Source organism: Falco peregrinus, chromosome 8, assembly GCF_023634155.1.
Source record: "Falco peregrinus isolate bFalPer1 chromosome 8, bFalPer1.pri, whole genome shotgun sequence".
Taxonomy (NCBI): Eukaryota; Metazoa; Chordata; class Aves; order Falconiformes; family Falconidae; genus Falco; species Falco peregrinus.
The window spans coordinates 157,787-181,633 of NC_073728.1; positions in this window are offsets into that span (position 1 = coordinate 157,787).

The following is a 23,847-nucleotide window of genomic DNA, read 5'->3' on the forward strand; positions in this document are numbered from 1 at the left end:
TGAGGTGGGGAATCCATGAATTTTGGACTCGGCTGGCGACAAAATGATCCAAACAAGCCCATGCACAACTCCACTAGAGAAGGTGCCAGAGGGGAGTACTGGTGGTAGTTCTTACACTACATCTGTAGGCAGCAGAAAGGCAGTATAAAACTTGTTCTACCTGCTTTCTGGGCTGAGATGGGGAATCCATGAATTTTGGCCTCGGCTGGAGACAAAATGTTCCAAAGACAGCCCATGCACAACTCCACGGCGAAAGGTGCCAGACAGGAGTTCTCTGGTAGTTTTTACATTGCTCCGCTACGCGGCTGAAAGGCACCACAAAAGTTGTTCTAACTGTTTTCTGGGCTAGAGATGGGGAACAGCTGAATTTTGGTCTCGGCTGGTGTACAAAATGTTCCAAACACACCCCATGCACAACTCCACCGGCGAAGGTGCCAGAAACGAGATCTGTTGGTAGTTTTTAAATTGCTTCTGGAGGCATCTGAAAGGCACCACAAAAGTTGTTCTACCTGATTTCTGGGATGTGATTAGGAAATGCTGATTTTGGACTCGGCTGGTGGCAAAAAGTTCCAAACACACCCTATGCACAACTACACCGGGGAAGGTGCCAGAAAGGAATTCTGTTGGTCGTTTTTACGTTACTATGGTAGGCATTAGAAATTCGCCACAAAAGTTGTTCTACCTGCTTTCTGGGCTAGAGATGGGGAATCCCTGAATTTTGGACTCGGATGGTGACAAAATGTTCCAAACACACCCCATGCACAACTCCACCGGGGAAGGTGCCAGAAACGACTTCTGTTTGTAGTTTTTAAATTGCTTCTGGAGGCAGCTGAAAGGCACCACAAAAGTTGTTCTACCTGATTTCTTGGATGTGGTTAGGAAATGCTGAATTTTGGAGTCGGCTGGTGACAGAATGTCCCAAACACACCCCATGCACAACTTCACGTGGGAAGGTGCCAGAAAGGAGTTCTCTTCGTAGTTTTTACACTACCCCGGTAGGAAGATGAAAGGCACCACAAAACTTGTTCTACCTGCTTTCTGGGCTGAGGTGGGGAACAGCTGAATTTTGGACTCGGCTGGTGACAAAAAGTTCCAAACAGCCCATGCACAACTACACTAGAGAAGGTGCCAGAAAGGAATTATTTAGTATTTCTTACATTGCTCTGGTAGGCATCTGAAAGGCACCACAAAAGTTGTTCTACCTGCTTTCTGGGCTAGAGATGGGGAACAGCTGAATTTTGGCCTCGGCTGGAGACAAAAAAGTTCCAAAGACATCCCATGCACAACTCCACGGCGAAAGGTGCCAGACAGGAGTTCTTCTGGTAGTTTTTACATTGCTCCGGTACGCGGCTGAAAGGCACCACAAAAGTTGTTCTACAGGCTTTCTGGACTGAGATGGGGAATCCATGAATTTTGGACTCGGCTGGCGACAAAAAGTTCCAAACACACCCCACGCACAACTCCACCGGGGAAGGAGCCAGACAGGAGTTTTGTTGGTAGTTTTTAAATTGCTTCTGTAGGCAGCTGAAAGGCACCACAATTGTTCTACAGGCTTTCTGGACTGAAGTGGGGAACCGCTGACTTTTGGTCTCGGCTGGTGGCAAAAAGTTCCAAAGACACCCTAATGCACAACTCCACCAGGTAAGGTGCCAGACAGGAGTTCTCTTGGTAGTTTTTAAATTGTTTCTGGAGGCAGCCGTAAGGCACGAGAAATGTTGTTCTACCTGCTTTCTGGGCTAGAGATGGGGAACAGCTGAATTTCGGCCTCAGCTGGAGACAAAATGTTCCAAACACACCCCACGCACAACTCCACCGGGGAAGGTGCCAGAGAGGAATTATTTGGTATTTCTTACATTGCTCTGGTAGGCATCTGACAGGCATCACATAAGTTGTTGTACCTGCTTTCTGGGCTGAGATGGGGAACAGCTGACCTTTGGCCTCGGCTGGTGGCAAAAAGTTCCAAACACACCCTATGCACAACTACACCGGGGAAGGTGCCAGAAAGGAATTCTGTTGGTCGTTTTTACGTTACTATGGTAGGCATTAGAAATTCGCCACAAAAGTTGTTCTACCTGCTTTCTGGGCTAGAGATGGGGAATCCCTGAATTTTGGACTCGGATGGTGACAAAATGTTCCAAACACACCCCATGCACAACTCCACCGGGGAAGGTGCCAGAAACGAGTTCTCTTGGTAGTTTTTAAATTGCTTGTGTAGGCAGGTGAAAGGCACCACAATTGTTCTACAGGCTTTCTGGACTGAGGTGGGGAATCCATGAATTTTGGACTCGGCTGGCGACAAAAAGTTCCAAAAACACCCTAATGCACAACTCCACTAGAGAAGGTGCCAGAAAGGAATTATTTAGTATTTCTTACATTGCTCTGGTAGGCATCTGAAAGGCACCACAAAAGTTGTTGTACCTGCTTTCTGGGCTAGAGATGGGGAAACCGCTGAATTTTGGCCTCGGCTGGAGACAAAATGTTCCAAAGACATCCCATGCACAACTCCACCAGGGAAGGTGCCAGACAGGAGTTCTTCTGGTAGTTTTTACATTGCTCCGGTACGCGGTTGAAAGGCACCACAAAAGTTGTTGTACCTGCTTTCTGGGCTGAGATGGGGAACAGCTGACCTTTGGCCGCGGCTGGTGGCAAAAAGTTCCAAAAACACCCTAATGCACAACTCCACTAGAGAAGGTGCCAGAAAGGAATTATTTAGTATTTCTTACATTGCTCTGGTAGGCATCTGAAAGGCACCACAAAAGTTGTTCTACCTGCTTTCTGGGCTAGAGATGGGGAACAGCTGAATTTTGGCCTCGGCTGGAGACAAAATGTTCCAAAGACATCCCATGCACAACTCCACGGCGAAAGGTGCCAGACAGGAGTTCTTTTGGTAGTTTTTACATTGCTCCGCTACGCGGCTGATAGGCACCACAAAAGTTGTTCTAACTGTTTTCTGGGCTAGAGATGGGGAACAGCTTAATTTTGGTCTCGGCTGGTGTACAAAATGTTCCAAACACACCCCATGCACAACTCCACCGGGGAAGGTGCCAGAAACGAGATCTGTTGGTAGTTTTTAAATTGCTTCTGGAGGCATCTGAAAGGCACCACAAAGTTGTTCTACCTGATTTCTGGGATGTGATTAGGAAATGCTGATTTTGGACTCGGCTGGTGGCAAAAAGTTCCAAACACACCCTATGCACAACTACACCGGGGAAGGTGCCAGAAAGGAATTCTGTTGGTCGTTTTTACGTTACTATGGTAGGCATTAGAAATTCGCCACAAAAGTTGTTCTACCTGCTTTCTGGGCTGAGATGGGGAATCCCTGAATTTTGGACTCGGATGGTGACAAAATGTTCCAAACACACCCCATGCACAACTCCACCGGGGAAGGTGCCAGAAACGACTTCTGTTTGTAGTTTTTAAATTGCTTCTGGAGGCAGCTGAAAGTCACCACAAAAGTTGTTCTACCTGATTTCTGGGATGTGGTTAGGAAATGCTGAATTTTGGAGTCGGCTGGTGACAGAATGTCCCAAACACACCCCATGCACAACTTCACGTGGGAAGGTGCCAGAAAGGAGTTCTCTTCGTAGTTTTTACACTACCCCGGTAGGAAGATGAAAGGCACCACAAAACTTGTTCTACCTGCTTTCTGGGCTGAGGTGGGGAAACCATGAATTTTGGACTCGGCTGGCGACAAAATGTTCCAAACACACCGCATGCACAACTCCACTAGAGAAGGTGCCAGAAAGGAATTATTTAGTATTTCTTACATTGCTCTGGTAGGCATCTGAAAGGCACCACAAAAGTTGTTCTACCTGCTTTCTGGGCTAGAGATGGGGAACAGCTGAATTTTGGCCTCGGCTGGAGACAAAAAAGTTCCAAAGACATCCCATGCACAACTCCACGGCGAAAGGTGCCAGACAGGAGTTCTTCTGGTAGTTTTTACATTGCTCCGGTACGCGGCTGAAAGGCACCACAAAAGTTGTTCTACAGGCTTTCTGGACTGAGATGGGGAATCCATGAATTTTGGACTCGGCTGGCGACAAAAAGTTCCAAACACACCCCACGCACAACTCCACCGGGGAAGGAGCCAGACAGGAGTTTTGTTGGTAGTTTTTAAATTGCTTCTGTAGGCAGCTGAAAGGCACCACAATTGTTCTACAGGCTTTCTGGACTGAAGTGGGGAACCGCTGACTTTTGGTCTCGGCTGGTGGCAAAAAGTTCCAAACACACCCTAATGCACAACTCCACCAGGTAAGGTGCCAGACAGGAGTTCTCTTGGTAGTTTTTAAATTGTTTCTGGAGGCAGCCGTAAGGCACGAGAAATGTTGTTCTACCTGCTTTCTGGGCTAGAGATGGGGAACAGCTGAATTTCGGCCTCAGCTGGAGACAAAATGTTCCAAACACACCCCACGCACAACTCCACCGGGGAAGGTGCCAGAGAGGAATTATTTGGTATTTCTTACATTGCTCTGGTAGGCATCTGACAGGCATCACATAAGTTGTTGTACCTGCTTTCTGGGCTGAGATGGGGAACAGCTGACCTTTGGCCTCGGATGGTGGCAAAAAGTTCCAAACAAACCCCACGCACAACTCCACCGGGGAAGCTGCCAGAAACGACTTCTGTTGGTAGTTTTTAAATTGCTTCTGGAGGCAGCTGAAAGGCACCACAAATGTTGTTCTACCTGATTTCTGGGATGTGATTAGGAAATGCTGATTTTGGACTCGGCTGGTGGCAAAAAGTTCCAAACACACCCCATGCACAACTCCACCGGGGAAGGAGCCAGAAAGGAATTCTTTTGGTCGTTTTTACGTTACTATGGTAGGCATTAGAAATTCGCCACAAAAGGTGTTCTACCTGCTTTCTGGGCTAGAGATGGGGAATCCCTGAATTTTGGACTCGGATGGTGACAAAATGTTCCAAACACACCCCATGCACAACTCCACCGGGGAAGGTGCCAGAAACGAGTTCTCTTGGTAGTTTTTAAATTGCTTGTGTAGGCAGGTGAAAGGCACCTCAATTGTTCTACAGGCTTTCTGGACTGAGGTGGGGAATCCCTGAATTTTGGACTCGGCTGGCGACAAAAAGTTCCAAAAACACCCTAATGCACAACTCCACTAGAGAAGGTGCCAGAAAGGAATTATTTAGTATTTCTTACATTGCTCTGGTAGGCATCTGAAAGGCACCACAAAAGTTGTTCTACCTGCTTTCTGGGCTAGAGATGGGGAAACCGCTGAATTTTGGCCTCGGCTGGAGACAAAATGTTCCAAAGACATCCCATGCACAACTCCACGGCGAAAGGTGCCAGACAGGAGTTCTCTGGTAGTTTTTACATTGCTCCGGTACGCGGTTGAAAGGCACCACAAAAGTTGTTGTACCTGCTTTCTGGGCTGAGATGGGGAACAGCTGACCTTTGGCCGCGGCTGGTGGCAAAAAGTTCCAAAAACACCCTAATGCACAACTCCACTAGAGAAGGTGCCAGAAAGGAATTATTTAGTATTTCTTACATTGCTCTGGTAGGCATCTGAAAGGCACCACAAAAGTTGTTCTACCTGCTTTCTGGGCTGAGATGGGGAACAGCTGAATTTTGGCCTCGGCTGGAGACAAAATGTTCCAAAGACATCCCATGCACAACTCCACGGCGAAAGGTGCCAGACAGGAGTTCTTTTGGTAGTTTTTACATTGCTCCGCTACGCGGCTGATAGGCACCACAAAAGTTGTTCTAACTGTTTTCTGGGCTAGAGATGGGGAACAGCTGAATTTTGGTCTCGGCTGGTGTACAAATTGTTCCAAACACAACCCATGCACAATTCCACCAGGGAAGGTGCCAGAAACGACTTCTGTTTGTAGTTTTTAAATTGCTTCTGGAGGCAGCTGAAAGGCACAACAAAAGTTGTTCTACCTGATTTCTGGGATGTGATTAGGAAATGCTGATTTTGGACTCGGCTGGTGTCAAAAAGTTCCAAACACACCCCATGCACAACTCCACCAGGGAAGGTGCCAGAAAGGAGTTCTGTTGGTCGTTTTTACACTACCCCGGTAGGAAGCTGACAGGCACCACAAAACTTGTTCTACCTGCTTTCTGGGCTGAGGTGGGGAATCCATGAATTTTGGACTCGGCTGGCGACAAAATGTTCCAAACACACCGCATGCACAACTCCACTAGAGAAGGTGCCAGATAGGAATTATTTAGTATTTTTTACATTGCTCTGGTAGGCATCTGAAAGGCACCACAAAAGTTGTTCTACCTGCTTTCTGGGCTAGAGATGGGAAACCGCTGAATTTTGGCCTCGGCTGGAGACAAAATGTTCCAAAGACATCCCATGCACAACTCCACGGCGAAAGGTGCCAGACAGGAGTTCTTTTGGTAGTTTTTACATTGCTCCGGTACGCGGCTGATAGGCACCACAAAAGTTGTTCTAACTGTTTTCTGGGCTAGAGATGGGGAACAGCTGAATTTTGGTCTCGGCTGGTGTACAAAATGTTCCAAACACACCCCATGCACAACTCCACCGGCGAAGGTGCCAGAAACGAGATCTGTTGGTAGTTTTTAAATTGCTTCTGGAGGCATCTGAAAGGCACCACAAAGTTGTTCTACCTGATTTCTGGGATGTGATTAGGAAATGCTGATTTTGGACTCGGCTGGTGGCAAAAAGTTCCAAACACACCCTATGCACAACTACACCGGGGAAGGTGCCAGAAAGGAATTCTGTTGGTCGTTTTTACGTTACTATGGTAGGCATTAGAAATTCGCCACAAAAGTTGTTCTACCTGCTTTCTGGGCTGAGATGGGGAATCCCTGAATTTTGGACTCGGATGGTGACAAAATGTTCCAAACACACCCCATGCACAACTCCACCGGGGAAGGTGCCAGAAACGACTTCTGTTTGTAGTTTTTAAATTGCTTCTGGAGGCAGCTGAAAGTCACCACAAAAGTTGTTCTACCTGATTTCTGGGATGTGGTTAGGAAATGCTGAATTTTGGAGTCGGCTGGTGACAGAATGTCCCAAACACACCCCATGCACAACTTCACGTGGGAAGGTGCCAGAAAGGAGTTCTCTTCGTAGTTTTTACACTACCCCGGTAGGAAGATGAAAGGCACCACAAAACTTGTTCTACCTGCTTTCTGGGCTGAGGTGGGGAAACCATGAATTTTGGACTCGGCTGGCGACAAAATGTTCCAAACACACCGCATGCACAACTCCACTAGAGAAGGTGCCAGAAAGGAATTATTTAGTATTTCTTACATTGCTCTGGTAGGCATCTGAAAGGCACCACAAAAGTTGTTCTACCTGCTTTCTGGGCTAGAGATGGGAAACCGCTGAATTTTGGCCTCGGCTAGAGACAAAATGTTCCAAAGACATCCCATGCACAACTCCACGGCGAAAGGTGCCAGACAGCAGTCCCTCTGGTAGTTTTTACATTGCTCCGCTACGCGGCTGAAAGGCACCACAAAAGTTGTTCTAACTGTTTTCTGGGCTAGAGATGGGGAACAGCTGAATTTTGGCCTCGGCTGGAGACAAAAATTTCCAAAGACATCCCATGCACAACTCCACGGCGAAAGGTGCCAGACAGGAGTTCTTCTGGTAGTTTTTACATTGCTCCGGTACGCGGCTGAAAGGCACCACAAAAGTTGTTCTACAGGCTTTCTGGACTGAGATGGGGAATCCATGAATTTTGGACTCGGCTGGCGACAAAAAGTTCCAAACACACCCCACGCACAACTCCACCGGGGAAGGAGCCAGACAGGAGTTTTGTTGGTAGTTTTTAAATTGCTTCTGTAGGCAGCTGAAAGGCACCACAATTGTTCTACAGGCTTTCTGGACTGAAGTGGGGAACCGCTGACTTTTGGTCTCGGCTGGTGGCAAAAAGTTCCAAAGACACCCTAATGCACAACTCCACCAGGTAAGGTGCCAGACAGGAGTTCTCTTGGTAGTTTTTAAATTGTTTCTGGAGGCAGCCGTAAGGCACGAGAAATGTTGTTCTACCTGCTTTCTGGGCTAGAGATGGGGAACAGCTGAATTTCGGCCTCAGCTGGAGACAAAATGGTCCAAACACACCCCACGCACAACTCCACCGGGGAAGGTGCCAGAGAGGAATTATTTGGTATTTCTTACATTGCTCTGGTAGGCATCTGACAGGCATCACATAAGTTGTTGTACCTGCTTTCTGGGCTGAGATGGGGAACAGCTGACCTTTGGCCTCGGCTGGTGGCAAAAAGTTCCAAACACACCCTATGCACAACTACACCGGGGAAGGTGCCAGAAAGGAATTCTGTTGGTCGTTTTTACGTTACTATGGTAGGCATTAGAAATTCGCCACAAAAGTTGTTCTACCTGCTTTCTGGGCTAGAGATGGGGAATCCCTGAATTTTGGACTCGGATGGTGACAAAATGTTCCAAACACACCCCATGCACAACTCCACCGGGGAAGGTGCCAGAAACGACTTCTGTTTGTAGTTTTTAAATTGCTTCTGGAGGCAGCTGAAAGGCACCACAGAAGTTGTTCTACCTGATTTCTGGGATGTGGTTAGGAAATGCTGAATTTTGGAGTCGGCTGGTGACAGAATGTCCCAAACACACCCCATGCACAACTTCACGTGGGAAGGTGCCAGAAAGGAGTTCTCTTCGTAGTTTTTACACTACCCCGGTAGGAAGATGAAAGGCACCACAAAACTTGTTCTACCTGCTTTCTGGGCTGAGGTGGGGAAACCATGAATTTTGGACTCGGCTGGCGACAAAATGTTCCAAACACACCGCATGCACAACTACACTAGAGAAGGTGCCAGAAAGGAATTATTTAGTATTTCTTACATTGCTCTGGTAGGCATCTGAAAGGCACCACAAAAGTTGTTCTACCTGCTTTCTGGGCTAGAGATGGGGAACAGCTGAATTTTGGCCTCGGCTGGAGACAAAAAGTTCCAAAGACATCCCATGCACAACTCCACGGCGAAAGGTGCCAGACAGGAGTTCTTCTGGTAGTTTTTACATTGCTCCGGTACGCGGCTGAAAGGCACCACAAAAGTTGTTCTACAGGCTTTCTGGACTGAGATGGGGAATCCATGAATTTTGGACTCGGCTGGCGACAAAAAGTTCCAAACACACCCCACGCACAACTCCACCGGGGAAGGAGCCAGACAGGAGTTTTGTTGGTAGTTTTTAAATTGCTTCTGTAGGCAGCTGAAAGGCACCACAATTGTTCTACAGGCTTTCTGGACTGAGGTGGGGAACCGCTGACTTTTGGTCTCGGCTGGTGGCAAAAAGTTCCAAACACACCCTAATGCACAACTCCACCAGGTAAGGTGCCAGACAGGTGTTCTGTTGGTAGTTTTTAAATTGCTTCTGGAGGCAGCCGTAAGGCACGAGAAATGTTGTTCTACCTGCTTTCTGGGCTAGAGATGGGGAACAGCTGAATTTCGGCCTCAGCTGGAGACAAAATGTTCCAAAAACACCCCACGCACAACTCCACCGGGGAAGGTGCCAGAGAGGAATTATTTGGTATTTCTTACATTGCTCTGGTAGGCATCTGACAGGCATCACATAAGTTGTTGTACCTGCTTTCTGGGCTGAGATGGGGAACAGCTGACCTTTGGCCTCGGATGGTGGCAAAAAGTTCCAAACAAACCCCATGCACAACTCCACCGGGGAAGCTGCCAGAAACGACTTCTGTTGGTAGTTTTTAAATTGCTTGTGTAGGCAGGTGAAAGGCACCACAAATGTTGTTCTACCTGATTTCTGGGATGTGATTAGGAAATGCTGATTTTGGACTCGGCTGGTGGCAAAAAGTTCCAAACACACTCCAAGCACAACTCCACCGGGGAAGGAGCCAGAAAGGAATTCTTTTGGTCGTTTTTACGTTACTATGGTAGGCATTAGAAATTCGCCACAAAAGGTGTTCTACCTGCTTTCTGGGCTAGAGATGGGGAATCCCTGAATTTTGGACTCGGATGGTGACAAAATGTTCCAAACACACCCCATGCACAACTCCACCGGGGAAGGTGCCAGAAACGAGTTCTCTTGGTAGTTTTTAAATTGCTTGTGTAGGCAGGTGAAAGGCACCACAAAAGTTGTTGTACCTGCTTTCTGGGCTGAGATGGGGAACAGCTGACCTTTGGCCGCGGCTGGTGGCAAAAAGTTCCAAAAACACCCTAATGCACAACTCCACTAGAGAAGGTGCCAGAAAGGAATTATTTAGTATTTCTTACATTGCTCTGGTAGGCATCTGAAAGGCACCACAAAAGTTGTTGTACCTGCTTTCTGGGCTAGAGATGGGGAAACCGCTGAATTTTGGCCTCGGCTGGAGACAAAAAGTTCCAAAGACATCCCATGCACAACTCCACCAGGGAAGGTGCCAGACAGGAGTTCTTCTGGTAGTTTTTACATTGCTCCGGTACGCGGCTGAAAGACACCACAAAACTTGTTCTACCTGCTTTCTGGGCTAGAGATGGGGAATCCATGAATTTTGGACTCGGCTGGCGACAAAAAGTTCCAAACACACCCCACGCACAACTCCACCAGGTAAGGTGCCAGACAGGAGTTCTGTTGGTAGTTTTTAAATTGCTTCTGGAGGCAGCTGAAAGGCACCACAATTGTTCTACAGGCTTTCTGGACTGAGGTGGGAAATTGCTGACTTTTGGTCTCGGCTGGTGGCAAAAAGTTCCAAAGACACCCTAAAGCACAACTCCACCAGGTAAGGTGCCAGACAGGAGTTCTGTTGGTAGTTTTTAAATTGCTTCTGGAGGCAGCTGAAAGGCACAACAAAAGTTGTTCTACCTGATTTCTGGGATGTGATTAGGAAATGCTGATTTTGGAGTCGGCTGGTGTCAAAAAGTTCCAAACACACCCCATGCACAACTCCACCAGGGAAGGTGCCAGAAAGGAGTTCTGTTGGTCGTTTTTACACTACCCCGGTAGGAAGCTGACAGGCACCACAAAACTTGTTCTACCTGCTTTCTGGGCTGAGGTGGGGAATCCATGAATTTTGGACTCGGCTGGCGACAAAATGTTCCAAACACACCGCATGCACAACTCCACTAGAGAAGGTGCCAGAAAGGAATTATTTAGTATTTTTTACATTGCTCTGGTAGGCATCTGAAAGGCACCACAAAAGTTGTTCTACCTGCTTTCTGGGCTAGAGATGGGAAACCGCTGAATTTTGGCCTCGGCTGGAGACAAAATGTTCCAAAGACATCCCATGCACAACTCCACGGCGAAAGGTGCCAGACAGGAGTTCTTTTGGTAGTTTTTACATTGCTCCGGTACGCGGCTGATAGGCACCACAAAAGTTGTTCTAACTGTTTTCTGGGCTAGAGATGGGGAACAGCTGAATTTTGGTCTCGGCTGGTGTACAAAATGTTCCAAACACACCCCATGCACAACTCCACCGGCGAAGGTGCCAGAAACGAGATCTGTTGGTAGTTTTTAAATTGCTTCTGGAGGCATCTGAAAGGCACCACAAAGTTGTTCTACCTGATTTCTGGGATGTGATTAGGAAATGCTGATTTTGGACTCGGCTGGTGGCAAAAAGTTCCAAACACACCCTATGCACAACTACACCGGGGAAGGTGCCAGAAAGGAATTCTGTTGGTCGTTTTTACGTTACTATGGTAGGCATTAGAAATTCGCCACAAAAGTTGTTCTACCTGCTTTCTGGGCTGAGATGGGGAATCCCTGAATTTTGGACTCGGATGGTGACAAAATGTTCCAAACACACCCCATGCACAACTCCACCGGGGAAGGTGCCAGAAACGACTTCTGTTTGTAGTTTTTAAATTGCTTCTGGAGGCAGCTGAAAGTCACCACAAAAGTTGTTCTACCTGATTTCTGGGATGTGGTTAGGAAATGCTGAATTTTGGAGTCGGCTGGTGACAGAATGTCCCAAACACACCCCATGCACAACTTCACGTGGGAAGGTGCCAGAAAGGAGTTCTCTTCGTAGTTTTTACACTACCCCGGTAGGAAGATGAAAGGCACCACAAAACTTGTTCTACCTGCTTTCTGGGCTGAGGTGGGGAAACCATGAATTTTGGACTCGGCTGGCGACAAAATGTTCCAAACACACCGCATGCACAACTCCACTAGAGAAGGTGCCAGAAAGGAATTATTTAGTATTTCTTACATTGCTCTGGTAGGCATCTGAAAGGCACCACAAAAGTTGTTCTACCTGCTTTCTGGGCTAGAGATGGGAAACCGCTGAATTTTGGCCTCGGCTAGAGACAAAATGTTCCAAAGACATCCCATGCACAACTCCACGGCGAAAGGTGCCAGACAGCAGTCCCTCTGGTAGTTTTTACATTGCTCCGCTACGCGGCTGAAAGGCACCACAAAAGTTGTTCTAACTGTTTTCTGGGCTAGAGATGGGGAACAGCTGAATTTTGGCCTCGGCTGGAGACAAAAAAGTTCCAAAGACATCCCATGCACAACTCCACGGCGAAAGGTGCCAGACAGGAGTTCTTCTGGTAGTTTTTACATTGCTCCGGTACGCGGCTGAAAGGCACCACAAAAGTTGTTCTACAGGCTTTCTGGACTGAGATGGGGAATCCATGAATTTTGGACTCGGCTGGCGACAAAAAGTTCCAAACACACCCCACGCACAACTCCACCGGGGAAGGAGCCAGACAGGAGTTTTGTTGGTAGTTTTTAAATTGCTTCTGTAGGCAGCTGAAAGGCACCACAATTGTTCTACAGGCTTTCTGGACTGAAGTGGGGAACCGCTGACTTTTGGTCTCGGCTGGTGGCAAAAAGTTCCAAAGACACCCTAATGCACAACTCCACCAGGTAAGGTGCCAGACAGGAGTTCTCTTGGTAGTTTTTAAATTGTTTCTGGAGGCAGCCGTAAGGCACGAGAAATGTTGTTCTACCTGCTTTCTGGGCTAGAGATGGGGAACAGCTGAATTTCGGCCTCAGCTGGAGACAAAATGGTCCAAACACACCCCACGCACAACTCCACCGGGGAAGGTGCCAGAGAGGAATTATTTGGTATTTCTTACATTGCTCTGGTAGGCATCTGACAGGCATCACATAAGTTGTTGTACCTGCTTTCTGGGCTGAGATGGGGAACAGCTGACCTTTGGCCTCGGCTGGTGGCAAAAAGTTCCAAACACACCCTATGCACAACTACACCGGGGAAGGTGCCAGAAAGGAATTCTGTTGGTCGTTTTTACGTTACTATGGTAGGCATTAGAAATTCGCCACAAAAGTTGTTCTACCTGCTTTCTGGGCTAGAGATGGGGAATCCCTGAATTTTGGACTCGGATGGTGACAAAATGTTCCAAACACACCCCTTGCACAACTCCACCGGGGAAGGTGCCAGAAACGACTTCTGTTTGTAGTTTTTAAATTGCTTCTGGAGGCAGCTGAAAGGCACCACAAAAGTTGTTCTACCTGATTTCTGGGATGTGGTTAGGAAATGCTGAATTTTGGAGTCGGCTGGTGACAGAATGTCCCAAACACACCCCATGCACAACTTCACGTGGGAAGGTGCCAGAAAGGAGTTCTCTTCGTAGTTTTTACACTACCCCGGTAGGAAGATGAAAGGCACCACAAAACTTGTTCTACCTGCTTTCTGGGCTGAGGTGGGGAAACCATGAATTTTGGACTCGGCTGGCGACAAAATGTTCCAAACACACCGCATGCACAACTCCACTAGAGAAGGTGCCAGAAAGGAATTATTTAGTATTTCTTACATTGCTCTGGTAGGCATCTGAAAGGCACCACAAAAGTTGTTCTACCTGCTTTCTGGGCTAGAGATGGGGAACAGCTGAATTTTGGCCTCGGCTGGAGACAAAAAGTTCCAAAGACATCCCATGCACAACTCCACGGCGAAAGGTGCCAGACAGGAGTTCTTCTGGTAGTTTTTACATTGCTCCGGTACGCGGCTGAAAGGCACCACAAAAGTTGTTCTACAGGCTTTCTGGACTGAGATGGGGAATCCATGAATTTTGGACTCGGCTGGCGACAAAAAGTTCCAAACACACCCCACGCACAACTCCACCGGGGAAGGAGCCAGACAGGAGTTTTGTTGGTAGTTTTTAAATTGCTTCTGTAGGCAGCTGAAAGGCACCACAATTGTTCTACAGGCTTTCTGGACTGAGGTGGGGAACCGCTGACTTTTGGTCTCGGCTGGTGGCAAAAAGTTCCAAACACACCCTAATGCACAACTCCACCAGGTAAGGTGCCAGACAGGTGTTCTGTTGGTAGTTTTTAAATTGCTTCTGGAGGCAGCCGTAAGGCACGAGAAATGTTGTTCTACCTGCTTTCTGGGCTAGAGATGGGGAACAGCTGAATTTCGGCCTCAGCTGGAGACAAAATGTTCCAAAAACACCCCACGCACAACTCCACCGGGGAAGGTGCCAGAGAGGAATTATTTGGTATTTCTTACATTGCTCTGGTAGGCATCTGACAGGCATCACATAAGTTGTTGTACCTGCTTTCTGGGCTGAGATGGGGAACAGCTGACCTTTGGCCTCGGATGGTGGCAAAAAGTTCCAAACAAACCCCATGCACAACTCCACCGGGGAAGCTGCCAGAAACGACTTCTGTTGGTAGTTTTTAAATTGCTTGTGTAGGCAGGTGAAAGGCACCACAAATGTTGTTCTACCTGATTTCTGGGATGTGATTAGGAAATGCTGATTTTGGACTCGGCTGGTGGCAAAAAGTTCCAAACACACTCCAAGCACAACTCCACCGGGGAAGGAGCCAGAAAGGAATTCTTTTGGTCGTTTTTACGTTACTATGGTAGGCATTAGAAATTCGCCACAAAAGGTGTTCTACCTGCTTTCTGGGCTAGAGATGGGGAATCCCTGAATTTTGGACTCGGATGGTGACAAAATGTTCCAAACACACCCCATGCACAACTCCACCGGGGAAGGTGCCAGAAACGAGTTCTCTTGGTAGTTTTTAAATTGCTTGTGTAGGCAGGTGAAAGGCACCACAAAAGTTGTTGTACCTGCTTTCTGGGCTGAGATGGGGAACAGCTGACCTTTGGCCGCGGCTGGTGGCAAAAAGTTCCAAAAACACCCTAATGCACAACTCCACTAGAGAAGGTGCCAGAAAGGAATTATTTAGTATTTCTTACATTGCTCTGGTAGGCATCTGAAAGGCACCACAAAAGTTGTTCTACCTGCTTTCTGGGCTAGAGATGGGGAACAGCTGAATTTTGGCCTCGGCTGGAGACAAAAAAGTTCCAAAGACATCCCATGCACAACTCCACGGCGAAAGGTGCCAGACAGGAGTTCTTCTGGTAGTTTTTACATTGCTCCGGTACGCGGCTGAAAGGCACCACAAAAGTTGTTCTACAGGCTTTCTGGACTGAGATGGGGAATCCATGAATTTTGGACTCGGCTGGCGACAAAAAGTTCCAAACACACCCCACGCACAACTCCACCGGGGAAGGAGCCAGACAGGAGTTTTGTTGGTAGTTTTTAAATTGCTTCTGTAGGCAGCTGAAAGGCACCACAATTGTTCTACAGGCTTTCTGGACTGAAGTGGGGAACCGCTGACTTTTGGTCTCGGCTGGTGGCAAAAAGTTCCAAACACACCCTAATGCACAACTCCACCAGGTAAGGTGCCAGACAGGAGTTCTCTTGGTAGTTTTTAAATTGTTTCTGGAGGCAGCCGTAAGGCACGAGAAATGTTGTTCTACCTGCTTTCTGGGCTAGAGATGGGGAACAGCTGAATTTCGGCCTCAGCTGGAGACAAAATGTTCCAAACACACCCCACGCACAACTCCACCAGGTAAGGTGCCAGACAGGAGTTCTGTTGGTAGTTTTTAAATTGCTTCTGGAGGCAGCTGAAAGGCACCACAATTGTTCTACAGGCTTTCTGGACTGAGGTGGGAAATTGCTGACTTTTGGTCTCGGCTGGTGGCAAAAAGTTCCAAAGACACCCTAAAGCACAACTCCACCAGGTAAGGTGCCAGACAGGAGTTCTGTTGGTAGTTTTTAAATTGCTTCTGGAGGCAGCTGAAAGGCACCACAAAAGTTGTTCTACCTGATTTCTGGGATGTGATTAGGAAATGCTGAATTTTGGAGTCGGCTGGTGACAGAATGTCCCAAACACACCACATTCACAACTTCACGTGGGAAGGTGCCAGAAAGGAGTTCTGTTGGTAGTTTTTACACTACCCCGGTAGGAAGCTGACAGGCACCACAAAACTTGTTCTACCTGCTTTCTGGGCTGAGGTGGGGAATCCATGAATTTTGGACTCGGCTGGCGACAAAATGATCCAAACAAGCCCATGCACAACTCCACTAGAGAAGGTGCCAGAGGGGAGTACTGGTGGTAGTTCTTACACTACATCTGTAGGCAGCAGAAAGGCAGTATAAAACTTGTTCTACCTGCTTTCTGGGCTGAGATGGGGAATCCATGAATTTTGGCCTCGGCTGGAGACAAAATGTTCCAAAGACAGCCCATGCACAACTCCACGGCGAAAGGTGCCAGACAGGAGTTCTCTGGTAGTTTTTACATTGCTCCGCTACGCGGCTGAAAGGCACCACAAAAGTTGTTCTAACTGTTTTCTGGGCTAGAGATGGGGAACAGCTGAATTTTGGTCTCGGCTGGTGTACAAAATGTTCCAAACACACCCCATGCACAACTCCACCGGCGAAGGTGCCAGAAACGAGATCTGTTGGTAGTTTTTAAATTGCTTCTGGAGGCATCTGAAAGGCACCACAAAAGTTGTTCTACCTGATTTCTGGGATGTGATTAGGAAATGCTGATTTTGGACTCGGCTGGTGGCAAAAAGTTCCAAACACACCCTATGCACAACTACACCGGGGAAGGTGCCAGAAAGGAATTCTGTTGGTCGTTTTTACGTTACTATGGTAGGCATTAGAAATTCGCCACAAAAGTTGTTCTACCTGCTTTCTGGGCTAGAGATGGGGAATCCCTGAATTTTGGACTCGGATGGTGACAAAATGTTCCAAACACACCCCATGCACAACTCCACCGGGGAAGGTGCCAGAAACGACTTCTGTTTGTAGTTTTTAAATTGCTTCTGGAGGCAGCTGAAAGGCACCACAAAAGTTGTTCTACCTGATTTCTGGGATGTGGTTAGGAAATGCTGAATTTTGGAGTCGGCTGGTGACAGAATGTCCCAAACACACCCCATGCACAACTTCACGTGGGAAGGTGCCAGAAAGGAGTTCTCTTCGTAGTTTTTACACTACCCCGGTAGGAAGATGAAAGGCACCACAAAACTTGTTCTACCTGCTTTCTGGGCTGAGGTGGGGAAACCATGAATTTTGGACTCGGCTGGCGACAAAATGTTCCAAACACACCGCATGCACAACTCCACTAGAGAAGGTGCCAGAAAGGAATTATTTAGTATTTCTTACATTGCTCTGGTAGGCATCTGAAAGGCACCACAAAAGTTGTTCTACCTGCTTTCTGGGCTAGAGATGGGGAACAGCTGAATTTTGGCCTCGGCTGGAGACAAAAAAGTTCCAAAGACATCCCATGCACAACTCCACGGCGAAAGGTGCCAGACAGGAGTTCTTCTGGTAGTTTTTACATTGCTCCGGTACGCGGCTGAAAGGCACCACAAAAGTTGTTCTACAGGCTTTCTGGACTGAGATGGGGAATCCATGAATTTTGGACTCGGCTGGCGACAAAAAGTTCCAAACACACCCCACGCACAACTCCACCGGGGAAGGAGCCAGACAGGAGTTTTGTTGGTAGTTTTTAAATTGCTTCTGTAGGCAGCTGAAAGGCACCACAATTGTTCTACAGGCTTTCTGGACTGAAGTGGGGAACCGCTGACTTTTGGTCTCGGCTGGTGGCAAAAAGTTCCAAACACACCCTAATGCACAACTCCACCAGGTAAGGTGCCAGACAGGAGTTCTCTTGGTAGTTTTTAAATTGTTTCTGGAGGCAGCCGTAAGGCACGAGAAATGTTGTTCTACCTGCTTTCTGGGCTAGAGATGGGGAACAGCTGAATTTCGGCCTCAGCTGGAGACAAAATGGTCCAAAAACACCCCACGCACAACTCCACCGGGGAAGGTGCCAGAGAGGAATTATTTGGTATTTCTTACATTGCTCTGGTAGGCATCTGACAGGCATCACATAAGTTGTTGTACCTGCTTTCTGGGCTGAGATGGGGAACAGCTGACCTTTGGCCTCGGATGGTGGCAAAAAGTTCCAAACAAACCCCATGCACAACTCCACCGGGGAAGCTGCCAGAAACGACTTCTGTTGGTAGTTTTTAAATTGCTTCTGGAGGCAGCTGAAAGGCACCACAAATGTTGTTCTACCTGATTTCTGGGATGTGATTAGGAAATGCTGATTTTGGACTCGGCTGGTGGCAAAAAGTTCCAAACACACCCCATGCACAACTCCACCGGGGAAGGAGCCAGAAAGGAATTCTTTTGGTCGTTTTTACGTTACTATGGTAGGCATTAGAAATTCGCCACAAAAGGTGTTCTACCTGCTTTCTGGGCTAGAGATGGGGAATCCCTGAATTTTGGACTCGGATGGTGACAAAATGTTCCAAACACACCCCATGCACAACTCCACCGGGGAAGGTGCCAGAAACGAGTTCTCTTGGTAGTTTTTAAATTGCTTGTGTAGGCAGGTGAAAGGCACCACAAAAGTTGTTGTACCTGCTTTCTGGGCTGAGATGGGGAACAGCTGACCTTTGGCCGCGGCTGGTGGCAAAAAGTTCCAAAAACACCCTAATGCACAACTCCACTAGAGAAGGTGCCAGAAAGGAATTATTTAGTATTTCTTACATTGCTCTGGTAGGCATCTGAAAGGCACCACAAAAGTTGTTCTACCTGCTTTCTGGGCTGAGATGGGGAACAGCTGAATTTTGGCCTCGGCTGGAGACAAAATGTTCCAAAGACATCCCATGCACAACTCCACGGCGAAAGGTGCCAGACAGGAGTTCTTTTGGTAGTTTTTACATTGCTCCGCTACGCGGCTGATAGGCACCACAAAAGTTGTTCTAACTGTTTTCTGGGCTAGAGATGGGGAACAGCTGAATTTTGGTCTCGGCTGGTGTACAAAATGTTCCAAACACACCCCATGCACAACTCCACCGGCGAAGGTGCCAGAAACGAGATCTGTTGGTAGTTTTTAAATTGCTTCTGGAGGCAGCTGAAAGGCACCACAAAAGTTGTTCTACCTGATTTCTGGGATGTGATTAGGAAATGCTGATTTTGGACTCGGCTGGTGGCAAAAAGTTCCAAACACACCCTATGCACAACTACACCGGGGAAGGTGCCAGAAAGGAATTCTGTTGGTCGTTTTTACGTTACTATGGTAGGCATTAGAAATTCGCCACAAAAGTTGTTCTACCTGCTTTCTGGGCTAGAGATGGGGAATCCCTGAATTTTGGACTCGGATGGTGACAAAATGTTCCAAACACACCCCATGCACAACTCCACCGGGGAAGGTGCCAGAAACGACTTCTGTTTGTAGTTTTTAAATTGCTTCTGGAGGCAGCTGAAAGGCACCACAAAAGTTGTTCTACCTGATTTCTGGGATGTGGTTAGGAAATGCTGAATTTTGGAGTCGGCTGGTGACAGAATGTCCCAAACACACCCCATGCACAACTTCACGTGGGAAGGTGCCAGAAAGGAGTTCTCTTCGTAGTTTTTACACTACCCCGGTAGGAAGATGAAAGGCACCACAAAACTTGTTCTACCTGCTTTCTGGGCTGAGGTGGGGAAACCATGAATTTTGGACTCGGCTGGCGACAAAATGTTCCAAACACACCGCATGCACAACTCCACTAGAGAAGGTGCCAGAAAGGAATTATTTAGTATTTCTTACATTGCTCTGGTAGGCATCTGAAAGGCACCACAAAAGTTGTTCTACCTGCTTTCTGGGCTAGAGATGGGGAACAGCTGAATTTTGGCCTCGGCTGGAGACAAAAAAGTTCCAAAGACATCCCATGCACAACTCCACGGCGAAAGGTGCCAGACAGGAGTTCTTCTGGTAGTTTTTACATTGCTCCGGTACGCGGCTGAAAGGCACCACAAAAGTTGTTCTACAGGCTTTCTGGACTGAGATGGGGAATCCATGAATTTTGGACTCGGCTGGCGACAAAAAGTTCCAAACACACCCCACGCACAACTCCACCGGGGAAGGAGCCAGACAGGAGTTTTGTTGGTAGTTTTTAAATTGCTTCTGTAGGCAGCTGAAAGGCACCACAATTGTTCTACAGGCTTTCTGGACTGAAGTGGGGAACCGCTGACTTTTGGTCTCGGCTGGTGGCAAAAAGTTCCAAAGACACCCTAATGCACAACTCCACCAGGTAAGGTGCCAGACAGGAGTTCTCTTGGTAGTTTTTAAATTGTTTCTGGAGGCAGCCGTAAGGCACGAGAAATGTTGTTCTACCTGCTTTCTGGGCTAGAGATGGGGAACAGCTGAATTTCGGCCTCAGCTGGAGACAAAATGGTCCAAACACACCCCACGCACAACTCCACCGGGGAAGGTGCCAGAGAGGAATTATTTGGTATTTCTTACATTGCTCTGGTAGGCATCTGACAGGCATCACATAAGTTGTTGTACCTGCTTTCTGGGCTGAGATGGGGAACAGCTGACCTTTGGCCTCGGCTGGTGGCAAAAAGTTCCAAACACACCCTATGCACAACTACACCGGGGAAGGTGCCAGAAAGGAATTCTGTTGGTCGTTTTTACGTTACTATGGTAGGCATTAGAAATTCGCCACAAAAGTTGTTCTACCTGCTTTCTGGGCTAGAGATGGGGAATCCCTGAATTTTGGACTCGGATGGTGACAAAATGTTCCAAACACACCCCATGCACAACTCCACCGGGGAAGGTGCCAGAAACGACTTCTGTTTGTAGTTTTTAAATTGCTTCTGGAGGCAGCTGAAAGGCACCACAAAAGTTGTTCTACCTGATTTCTGGGATGTGGTTAGGAAATGCTGAATTTTGGAGTCGGCTGGTGACAGAATGTCCCAAACACACCCCATGCACAACTTCACGTGGGAAGGTGCCAGAAAGGAGTTCTCTTCGTAGTTTTTACACTACCCCGGTAGGAAGATGAAAGGCACCACAAAACTTGTTCTACCTGCTTTCTGGGCTGAGGTGGGGAAACCATGAATTTTGGACTCGGCTGGCGACAAAATGTTCCAAACACACCGCATGCACAACTCCACTAGAGAAGGTGCCAGAAAGGAATTATTTAGTATTTCTTACATTGCTCTGGTAGGCATCTGAAAGGCACCACAAAAGTTGTTCTACCTGCTTTCTGGGCTAGAGATGGGGAACAGCTGAATTTTGGCCTCGGCTGGAGACAAAAAAGTTCCAAAGACATCCCATGCACAACTCCACGGCGAAAGGTGCCAGACAGGAGTTCTTCTGGTAGTTTTTACATTGCTCCGGTACGCGGCTGAAAGGCACCACAAAAGTTGTTCTACAGGCTTTCTGGACTGAGATGGGGAATCCATGAATTTTGGACTCGGCTGGCGACAAAAAGTTCCAAACACACCCCACGCACAACTCCACCGGGGAAGGAGCCAGACAGGAGTTTTGTTGGTAGTTTTTAAATTGCTTCTGTAGGCAGCTGAAAGGCACCACAATTGTTCTACAGGCTTTCTGGACTGAAGTGGGGAACCGCTGACTTTTGGTCTCGGCTGGTGGCAAAAAGTTCCAAACACACCCTAATGCACAACTCCACCAGGTAAGGTGCCAGACAGGAGTTCTCTTGGTAGTTTTTAAATTGTTTCTGGAGGCAGCCGTAAGGCACGAGAAATGTTGTTCTACCTGCTTTCTGGGCTAGAGATGGGGAACAGCTGAATTTCGGCCTCAGCTGGAGACAAAATGGTCCAAAAACACCCCACGCACAACTCCACCGGGGAAGGTGCCAGAGAGGAATTATTTGGTATTTCTTACATTGCTCTGGTAGGCATCTGACAGGCATCACATAAGTTGTTGTACCTGCTTTCTGGGCTGAGATGGGGAACAGCTGACCTTTGGCCTCGGATGGTGGCAAAAAGTTCCAAACAAACCCCATGCACAACTCCACCGGGGAAGCTGCCAGAAACGACTTCTGTTGGTAGTTTTTAAATTGCTTCTGGAGGCAGCTGAAAGGCACCACAAATGTTGTTCTACCTGATTTCTGGGATGTGATTAGGAAATGCTGATTTTGGACTCGGCTGGTGGCAAAAAGTTCCAAACACACCCCATGCACAACTCCACCGGGGAAGGAGCCAGAAAGGAATTCTTTTGGTCGTTTTTACGTTACTATGGTAGGCATTAGAAATTCGCCACAAAAGGTGTTCTACCTGCTTTCTGGGCTAGAGATGGGGAATCCCTGAATTTTGGACTCGGATGGTGACAAAATGTTCCAAACACACCCCATGCACAACTCCACCGGGGAAGGTGCCAGAAACGAGTTCTCTTGGTAGTTTTTAAATTGCTTGTGTAGGCAGGTGAAAGGCACCACAAAAGTTGTTGTACCTGCTTTCTGGGCTGAGATGGGGAACAGCTGACCTTTGGCCGCGGCTGGTGGCAAAAAGTTCCAAAAACACCCTAATGCACAACTCCACTAGAGAAGGTGCCAGAAAGGAATTATTTAGTATTTCTTACATTGCTCTGGTAGGCATCTGAAAGGCACCACAAAAGTTGTTCTACCTGCTTTCTGGGCTGAGATGGGGAACAGCTGAATTTTGGCCTCGGCTGGAGACAAAATGTTCCAAAGACATCCCATGCACAACTCCACGGCGAAAGGTGCCAGACAGGAGTTCTTTTGGTAGTTTTTACATTGCTCCGCTACGCGGCTGATAGGCACCACAAAAGTTGTTCTAACTGTTTTCTGGGCTAGAGATGGGGAACAGCTGAATTTTGGTCTCGGCTGGTGTACAAAATGTTCCAAACACACCCCATGCACAACTCCACCGGCGAAGGTGCCAGAAACGAGATCTGTTGGTAGTTTTTAAATTGCTTCTGGAGGCAGCTGAAAGGCACCACAAAAGTTGTTCTACCTGATTTCTGGGATGTGATTAGGAAATGCTGATTTTGGACTCGGCTGGTGGCAAAAAGTTCCAAACACACCCTATGCACAACTACACCGGGGAAGGTGCCAGAAAGGAATTCTGTTGGTCGTTTTTACGTTACTATGGTAGGCATTAGAAATTCGCCACAAAAGTTGTTCTACCTGCTTTCTGGGCTAGAGATGGGGAATCCCTGAATTTTGGACTCGGATGGTGACAAAATGTTCCAAACACACCCCATGCACAACTCCACCGGGGAAGGTGCCAGAAACGACTTCTGTTTGTAGTTTTTAAATTGCTTCTGGAGGCAGCTGAAAGGCACCACAAAAGTTGTTCTACCTGATTTCTGGGATGTGGTTAGGAAATGCTGAATTTTGGAGTCGGCTGGTGACAGAATGTCCCAAACACACCCCATGCACAACTTCACGTGGGAAGGTGCCAGAAAGGAGTTCTCTTCGTAGTTTTTACACTACCCCGGTAGGAAGATGAAAGGCACCACAAAACTTGTTCTACCTGCTTTCTGGGCTGAGGTGGGGAAACCATGAATTTTGGACTCGGCTGGCGACAAAATGTTCCAAACACACCGCATGCACAACTCCACTAGAGAAGGTGCCAGAAAGGAATTATTTAGTATTTCTTACATTGCTCTGGTAGGCATCTGAAAGGCACCACAAAAGTTGTTCTACCTGCTTTCTGGGCTAGAGATGGGGAACAGCTGAATTTTGGCCTCGGCTGGAGACAAAAAAGTTCCAAAGACATCCCATGCACAACTCCACGGCGAAAGGTGCCAGACAGGAGTTCTTCTGGTAGTTTTTACATTGCTCCGGTACGCGGCTGAAAGGCACCACAAAAGTTGTTCTACAGGCTTTCTGGACTGAGATGGGGAATC